Consider the following 9,177-nt stretch of genomic DNA (forward strand, 5'->3'; position numbering starts at 1 on the left):
GAGCCACCCAGGCGAGATATAGACATTTTTAAAAGATATTTTTTAAGCTGAGACTCCTAAGTGCTATACACTAGAGTTTAAAGTGTTATCAGAAAATACATTGCCTTGAACTTCTAACCCAATAGCACTTCTCAAATTTTATGGTCTCAGGATTATTATTTTTTTAAGATTATATTTATTTATCAGAGAGGGAGGGCAGGCAGAGGGAGAAGCAGGCTCCCCACTGAGCATGGAACCCGATGCAAGACTCAGCCCCAAGACTCTGAGATCATGACCTGAGCCGAAGGCAGAGGCTTGGCCTACTCAGCCACCCAGGCATCCTGGTCTCAGGATCCTTTACACTGTAAAATTATTGAGGACCCCAAAGAACTTTTGTTTGTGTGGGTTTTATCTATTGATACATACCATATTAGAAATTTTAAGAAGTTAAAACCTAAAGCAATCATTTGTTAATTCATTTTCAAGTAACAATCATACTTCGATTACATATTAGCATCACAGCAATGACATCATCATATGTAGGGAGCTTCTGGAAAACTCCATAGTACACTCGTGAGAGAATGAGATCGAAAAAGACAAATAACAAACATCTTAGTATTATTATGAAAACAGTTTTGGTCTTGTGGATTCCCTAGGTAGGTCTCAGTGTTCCCCAGGAGCTCCGGAACAGACTTTGAGAACCATTCGTCTAGGTGGTTCCCGTGCCTTCATAGCAAAACTGTATTTTTTGTCTAAACTATGACTATTCAAGGAAAAGGAACGAGCATACTTGTAAGACTCGGCTTTGCTAGCACTGAATAAAATATATAGTTGATACGTTGTCAGTCTTCTTGTTGTCTTTAACATGGAAGCAATGTGGGCAGTACAGAGTACGTGCTCTGAGAGGACTCAGGGTTCTAATCCCAGCACTGCCACTTAAGCCTCGTGGCCTTAACACTTAGCGTCTTAGCCTCGGCTTCCCATCTGGAAAATGAGCAGGCCGCTCCTCCGGACCTCAGAGGCTTGTGGGAGCATTAACTGGAATAATCTCTGTAAGGGAAGATGACTTTCCCAGCCCCCTCCCAGGGAACCTGGGGCCTTGTGCCTGGTTCTGGGCCATATCGCCCCTGCCGGAGAGCCCTCTCTTGCCCATCTCACACCCTCAGCAGCGGACAAACTGGAGGAACTGGATTTCTGAGTCCCTGGATTGTGACGTGAGCAAGAAGTAAGCCTTTGTGGTGGCAAACGGCGGACAGGGTTTCAGTTGACGCCCCCTGCGTGGGAGCCTGGCCTCTTCGCTAACACACGGGGAGGGGAGGACGTGAACGGGGTGACATTTAAATGGAAACTTGGAAGCATAGAACCTTCCAAAACTAAAAGATTTGAAGAAAGGAGCTACCTAAATGTGGGGGCAGGGAGGCCTTCCCAGCAGGGAACTAGAAAACGCAAAAGCCCCCAGGCAGACGCCAGGAACTTTCCAGAGACTGGCAGGCCCCAAACAAGGGGGAAGTGGAGAGAGAGAAGTGTGGAGAGTAAGTCCCAGGGGTACTGAGGCCTTTGCAGTCCCCAAACCCCACAAACAGCGTGCAGGCTGTTGGGGAGGCATCTCTGCGTCTTCTACCCGGGCCCCTGGGTGGGAGTCACAGAGTCCAAGAGGTGCAGGCCTCACGCTATGCAAGACAGCAGAAGGAATAAAGCTTCAGTTGGTGCCACTGAAACATAAGCTTGTAGAGTCCCGGCGTAACTCCAGTCCTAAGTTCTGCAGCTTCTCCCTGTCCGAGTGCTCACAGGCCCTCCCGGGCACCGGGAAGAGGAGAGTTGCTGCCCGTGTACCCAGAGGGCATGAGCAACCTCAGTGGCGACACTGGGGTTTTTCATTTTGCCGGGGAAGTCGTGCCTATTCCCAGCAGCGGGGCCCAGGAGCCCCCATGTGTTCTCCTTCAACGCAATAGAAGCCGCACCTGGGGGAGAAGTTTCCAGCATTGCCTCCCGGTGGGCACGGCCATCCCAGGGGCAGTTTTCAGAGAACAGCGGAGGAAATACCTGACAACGGATGGCATGAAAGTTACAGTTGAGAGCTATCCTACCCAACTATTGCCTGCCTTACTTCCGGGGTTTTAAGTTCAAATTCCACTTCTTAGATGCTTCTGAGTCAATGATGCTCAAGAGTTTGTAGAGGTTGTCATCTTCTGTGTGTGTTTTCTCAACCTGGGGTTCGGTGGTACCCACAGGTATGGTGCCTCCTCGGGTAATGCATGGTGGACTCTTTATCTTTTGATGATTCCAAGGAAAGGGATGGAACCGTTTGCTTGTCCTTTGCCTGTGCTTATTAATTCGTGTGTAACTCTCAAAGTTACACATGCATTTCACATGGAGAATGGTGTATTATCAAATAAAAATGCTAGCTTACAGTTCCAAACTAACTCACAACCTTACAACAGTGCCCCTCCGCGGAAGACACGGGGCCTTTGGAGTCCGAGTATCCTGATGAAGTCTAAGGACATTTTTCCAGCTGGGTGATGGAATTAGAATTACCTGTACAGGGGACCAGGAAGATGGCACCCTGGGGGTCCAGGACTGGGTGCAGGCAGCTGTCTCAGACTGGCAGTGTGTTTTGTTCATCCCACACCACGGGGTTCTGTTTTTTTAGTTTCACTGTCAACATTGAGGAGTAGGGAAGTAGCAGATAGAAACCCAGATCTCTGGTTTTCTTTAAAAATTTGAAATATCTGGGCACGTGGGTGGCTCAGTTGGTTAGGTGATTGCCTTCGGCTCAGGTCGTGATCCTGGAGTCCCGGGATCAAGACCCACATCGGGCTCCCTGCTCAGCAGGGAGTCCGCTTCTCCCTCTGCCCTCTCTCCTCTCATGCACTCTCTCTCTCCCTCTCTGAAATAAATAGGTGAAATCTTTAAAAAAAAAAAAAAAAAAAGTTTGAACTATCTGGCCAAAGTGGGTCCAAATGCCCACAAGCTAGCAACCAGCTGGCTCTACCCTCTTGACCACACCTTCTCCTCAGGGTCCCACATTCCTCTCTACTGCCTTTCCCCTAGCCAGCTTCATTCATTGACAGTACCAATGGGGTCTTGGAACCTCAAGAAATAGAATCTCTCCTGTTCTTCTCTGGGTTCTAAACAAGCTGAGAAGTAAGATCGTGCATAAAGCTGAAGGCAAAAAAGAGCTCTGTTTACAGAGCGAGAAGAGGTTGGAAGGCATGGCCTCCAGCTGCGGTAAAACCAAGCTGGTTTAGCCAGCAGGGTTCTGGAGATTGGGGTTCAAGGTAGGCCGCCCAGTCCTTCCTACAGCAGAGGAGCAGGAGAGTGTGGGTCCCGGGTGCAGGCATGCTCTCAGAAGAAGGACAGAACGGCCACATGTCAGGAGTTCAGGCTTCCCAAAGTGTGTCAAAGGGCACAGAGACCTGGTGTGACAGTCGTGGGAACTCCCAGGGAGGGGAAGGAGCACCAGGCGCTCGGAGCCGCTGGGGCTGGTGAAGGCTGGAAGAAGGTTAATTCTTTAACAAGCCGAGCAAAGAACACCCATGCTCTCCCAGGAGTGCGGTGAAATCACCCGGGTCCTTAGCTCAAGGTCGGTAAATGTGGTAATCTTTAGCAACCATAGAAACCAAATTTCTAGAAAAAAAGAAGCAGCACTCACTCTCTACTGGGGTAAATCAACCGGAATGAAAAGCAGGAAAAACAAAAGCCACAGAACAAAAAGACAAAGCACTGAAAGGCAACCCAAGATGTATTTTATGACACAGGAGCTAAATTCAGGAAAGCCAGAGTGAGACCTGGCATAGATGGGTGAACAGCAGAGTCCTGGGCCGGCCACTCAGGCATAGCCTTGTTCAGGGAGCACTCGTGAGTGCCATGCACACTCACTACCACGCAAAGCACGTAATGTGAACCCCTTTACAGATGAGGAAACTGGGACCCCGCGTGACTGATTTGAGGTGGCTGGTAGAGGATCCCAGGGCCAGGCTCACAGCTCTGAAACGCTTCCCCTCTCCCTGCCTGTCCTTTTGGGCCACCTGTAAGTTGTTTCCCGAGAACAGGAGCAGCTCCTTCGGAGAACGGCTGGTCTGCAGTCAGAGACCTGGCCCGACTGGGCCAGGCTGGGCCAAGCTAGGCAGGCACTCCAGCCTGCCCTGTCCCTGGACCAGTCGGCATCCTGGCTTCTTCCAACCAGTAAGCTGGTTACCTCTGGTCTGTGAGGCTGTGACCTGACCTTTCCCATCCTCCGGCTGCGCACTCCCCACAGAGCAGAGATGGCATGAATTTGGCCTCCACACCCACCGTGTTAAACCCTCCAGGTCCATTAGCAGCAAGTTTTCCAGAAAAGATGAGGTGCTGCCGGGCACGACTACGTTGGAGGGGCTTCCTTCCCTCCTGGTTTAGTTGTGATGCCACCGACACACACACCTTGGTCACGCCTGCCTGGGGTTGTGTTCACTGAGAAGTTCTCCACGAGATCAACTAGTGAAAATCCCTTAATAGGGAATGTTTTTAGAAGGAACATATGGGAAATCAAAAAAGGGCTAAATATAAACCTGTATTTACAGAACTGAGTAAGGAGCAAAGAAAAGCTGAGCAGAGAGAGCCGGATGGAGAAGCCTTCTCCTAAGACAGGTTTTTTCCGGTGGGTGTGAGTGCGCATTTCGCTGTATATGTGAATTCGTGGAACACTGGAGTTGCCTATAATTAAACAAGGAAAAAAGCAGTTCATGAAGCCAAAAACAGTTCTGATGCCAATCATATTATGGAAGCACCTGAGGCTATACCCACTGACTTTACCAGAGCTATCATTTGGTTGCATTTCAGACTTAGAAATGATCAAATGGAGAATAAACTTCTAAAATAGAAGTTTCATATTGAAGGCATTTTTTAGGTAGCTAAGGCAACTCTGAGAAATGATCTACATCATGAATGCTAAGAGAAAAAAGAGGCCAACTCTGAAATCAGGGCATAAGCAGGCATGAAAGAAATCCCCGTCGCCCAAAGAGCGTGAGGAAGGAAAAAACACGTATTTATTGAGCAACTACCATAGGCAGGATGGTTGGTAAGCATTCTCTTGTTTGACTCTCTTGATGTTGCTAAGTTGAAAGGATTATTTTTCTCTCCTCTGTAGACTGAAGATCTCCGTGTCAGAGGTTACAGTGCTAGCCCACAGCAGGCTTGGGATCCAAAGCTAGTTCAAAATCCAGTTGTCCGGGGTGCCTAGTGTCCATTAAGCTGAGCCTTGGGCTCAGGTCATAGTCCCAAAGTCCCGAGGTCGAGCCCCGTGTCAGGCTCCCTGCTCAGCGGGAGTCTGCTTCTCCTTCTGCTACTCACCCTACTCATGCTTGTTCTCTCTCCCTCTATCTCAAATAAATAAATAAAATCTTTAAAACAAAAAACCTAGTTGTCTGGCTCCAGAGACACTTGCCCTTTCAAATACAGCTGAGCCTTTGGGATGGATCAGCAGGTCGTGCTCCAGAGGTTCTCATTCTCTCCTTGTCAGAGTTTTCAAATCAAATCTATTCGAGAAGTTTTCTTCTCTCTTTCGGGAAAGGTATTTCCTTGAAAGCACTTGGTGGTAAATTTTACTGTAAAGACATCCCCGCCATAACTTTTGTGTGTCGTGTCTTTCATTACATCAGTTAGATTTTACGTTATTTTGTGTGTTTATTTCTCTGTCCAGAGACTTTACATGTTGACACAATATGGTGTGAACCAAATACTTGACTCACTTGGATCACTGTGACGCAAAATCTACCGGAAACAGCCAAGGGTGCGACCTGACCAGGATCCTGCTTCACCTGCCTTTACTCAAATGTCAAGGCCATCTTTGAACAAGCAGATTAGCCACAGATGGTGAGATAGCAAGCAGAGAGCAAGCAGAGCGAGAAAGGTTCCCTGCCCTCACACAAAGTGTGCATTGGAGGACGCAGCCTGTGTTTGGCTGAACAGCCTGTCCCGGTGTCAGCGGCCCTTCAGCAGCACCCATAGAAAGTGCTGATTTATACAGCCTACTGGTCTGTGGTGGAGGTGGTGGAGGTGGTGGAGGTCTGGCTCCCTAAGAAATGTGTCAACAGGGGCGCCTGGGTGGCTCAGTGGGTTAAGCCTCTGCTTTCGGCTCAGGTCATGATCTCAGGGTCCTGGGATCGAGTCCCACATCGGGCTCTCTGCTCAATGGCGAGTCTGCTTCCCTCTCTCTCTGCCTCTCTGCCTACTTGTGATCTTTGTCAAGTAAATAAATAAAATCTTCAAAAAGAATTTTAAAAATTAAAAAAATAATAAAAATAAATAAATGTGTCAACAGCCCACCTGCCCAGACGGGAGACAACCTGCTTTCATGCAGCTACACTAGAGCAGGGACTCCCAACATGCAGAGTCCAAAAGGCAGCATCACTGAACAGCAGGAAGGAATGGAGCTGCCAGTTATGTATGTTTTTAATGTCACCCTTTAAAATTTTGGCTTTCAGGGCCTCCTGGGTGGCTCCATCAGTTAAGTGTCTGACTCTTGATTTCAGCTCAAGTCATGATCGCAGGGTCGAGATCCCCGCCTCAGGCTCAGCGTGAGGTCAGTTTGGGATTCTCTCTCCCTCTCCCTCTCCCTCTGCCCCCCACCCGCCCCTGCACGTGAGCTTGTGCACGTGTGTGCTTTCTCAAGTAAATAAATGAAATCTGTAAAATTTTGAGTTTCATGTAATGGATTTATATGTACTTAATACATTAAAATTTATACTACATGCATAGATTTTGTTAGTTAATAGGTTTAACCTAGAAAGACATGCTTGACAATGGTTTGCCAGCATGGGGACAAAACCAAAAAAGCTTGGAAACCCTCTGCCTAGGGGAAGGTGAGTATCAGTGGAAGTGTGACCAAAGCCCGCTGCTAAATTCCTAAAATCTAGAAGATAAACCAAAATTGCCTGGGTCACAGCACAGGGAGAGGCAAACTGCCAGGAGCAAGGTACAACTGGACTCTCCTTGCTTCTCTTTTATGCCAATAAAGATGACACCCTGAGAAATTGCCTGAGAAGCAGGTGTCATATGAGTCGCAAGAGAGCCCTTTCATTCCCTGAGTAGCCCCAGGCTATGGCCCCCAAGAGTCCGAGAGACCAGTTCTCCTTCCTAAACCAATGAGTTCTGCTGGTCAAAGGAGCAAATAGTAAAAGATACGTAAAAATTTCAGTATCATTTGCCCTACAAGAAATGCACATTAAAACTAGTAAGAGGGGCGCCTGGGTGGCTCAGTGGGTTAAAGCTGCTGCCTTCGGCTCAGGTCATGATCTCAGGGTCCTGGGATCGAGCCCCACATAGGGCTCTCTGCTCAGCGGGGAGCCTGCTTCCTCCTCTCTCTCTGCCTGCCTCTCTGCCTACTTGTGATCTCTGTCAAATAAATAAATAAAATCTTAAAAAAAAAAAAACTAGTAAGAATACCCTATTCTCTGACCATCAGTTACATAGATTTCAAGAAGTCAGTATTTGGCTGGGGTGGAGAAGCAAGCGTCCCCATATACACCCAGTGGGTGTGTAAATTGGCAAAAACTTACCGTAGGCCATTTGAAAATTCTGACCAAGAGTTTAAAAAAACATACACATCTACCTACCCATCAATTTCTCCTCTGGGTATTTTTTGAAGAAAATAATCAAATTTGGAATTAAAGGTTTAAATACCTATTAAAGTTTGTTATTCAATCACTTATTCCTTCTACACACACTTACTGATGTCTTTTTCAAGGCAGATTCTATGCTAGGGGCTGCCACACAACAAAAAATAAAATAAGGCTCTGCTCGCCTAAAGATTATTAATAATCATTTCAGTGTTATTTATAACAGGGAAAAATAGAAACAACACAACCAAAATCAGTGTTGTTATTGTTGTTCTGCAGTTATTAATTCCTATGCAGCCATTATAAATTGTATTGAAGAAAACACTGGAGGAATGCCTGGCTCAGTCAGTGGAAGAGCTGCTACTTTTGATCTCGGGGTCGTGAGTTTGAGTCCCACCTTAGGTGTAGAGATCACTTAAATAAATAAGCTTAAAAATAATAAGAAGAGAACGACGACGACATTGGAAAATGTTCACATCAGGTAGTTTGAATGGAAAAAAACAGTTAACAAAACAGACATTGTATGTCTCCCTACAGCCTTGAGTGCCCAGAGAAGGGTCACAGTTGACCCTATCATTTGAGACAGAGGTAATTTAGAATGAACAGACTTCTCTTCAGTGAGAAACAAAACAGAATAGAACAAAAAAGCATTGGGAAATGTGCCCATCATTTCTTCCTACTTCATGAATATTTTCTGAGGGTAATTCTAGGAGGAGCTAATAGAGCAGGTAGCAACAACATCGTTGGAAGATTCTGAGAGGCAGTAAGACTCATCTCAGGAACTATGGCCCAAATGAAAATAACTTACCTCATCCAATATTTAAAAAGAATCTCCAACATAATCAATAAAAAGTCCCTAAGAGAAATGGGCTTGCTCGGACACTGTGGCTATGAGGCTTGTTATAAACATTTGAGAAGGCAATTAGCCATATTTATCAAAACTTGTAATGTCACTGTCATAACCTAGTGATTTTATCTGTAGGAATAAATCTACAGGAGTACTTATGCCTGCATGAAAAAATTTAATAAGGAAATGGAAATTAACCAACTAATGCATATTGAAAGTCTGTAAGGAGACCAGAGAAAAAGAGGCAGCAAGAATACTTGAAGAAATAATGGCCAAAATTCCCCCAAATTTGATGGAAAAGATTAATCTGCACATCCTAGAAACTCAACAAACTTAATCAACCCAAAGACAGGCATGCTGAAATACACCATAGACGGACTGTCCAACTGCCTAGAGCCAGAGATGGGGGGAGAATCTTGAAAACAGCAAGAGAGAAATCCAGGATCATGTATAATTGATCGTTAGTATATAAACAGTTGGCTTTTCTCACCGGAAACTGGGGAGGCCAGCCATGAGGGGGATGATCTATTCCAAGTGCTCAAACAAAAACAAAATTGTTCATCCAGCAAACTATCCATCAAAAATACATCATTGAGGAGTGCTTGGGTGGTTCAGCTGGTTGAGCGTCCAGCTTGATTTTGGCCCGGGTCATGATCTCAGAGTGGTGGGACTGACCCCTGTGTCGGGTTCTGTGCTCAGTGGGGAGTCTGCTGAAGATTCTCTCTCCCTCTCCCTCTCCCTCCACCCTTCTGCCCA

The sequence above is a fragment of the Mustela erminea genome, chromosome 8 (genome assembly GCF_009829155.1).
Source record: "Mustela erminea isolate mMusErm1 chromosome 8, mMusErm1.Pri, whole genome shotgun sequence".
NCBI lineage: Eukaryota > Metazoa > Chordata > Mammalia > Carnivora > Mustelidae > Mustela > Mustela erminea.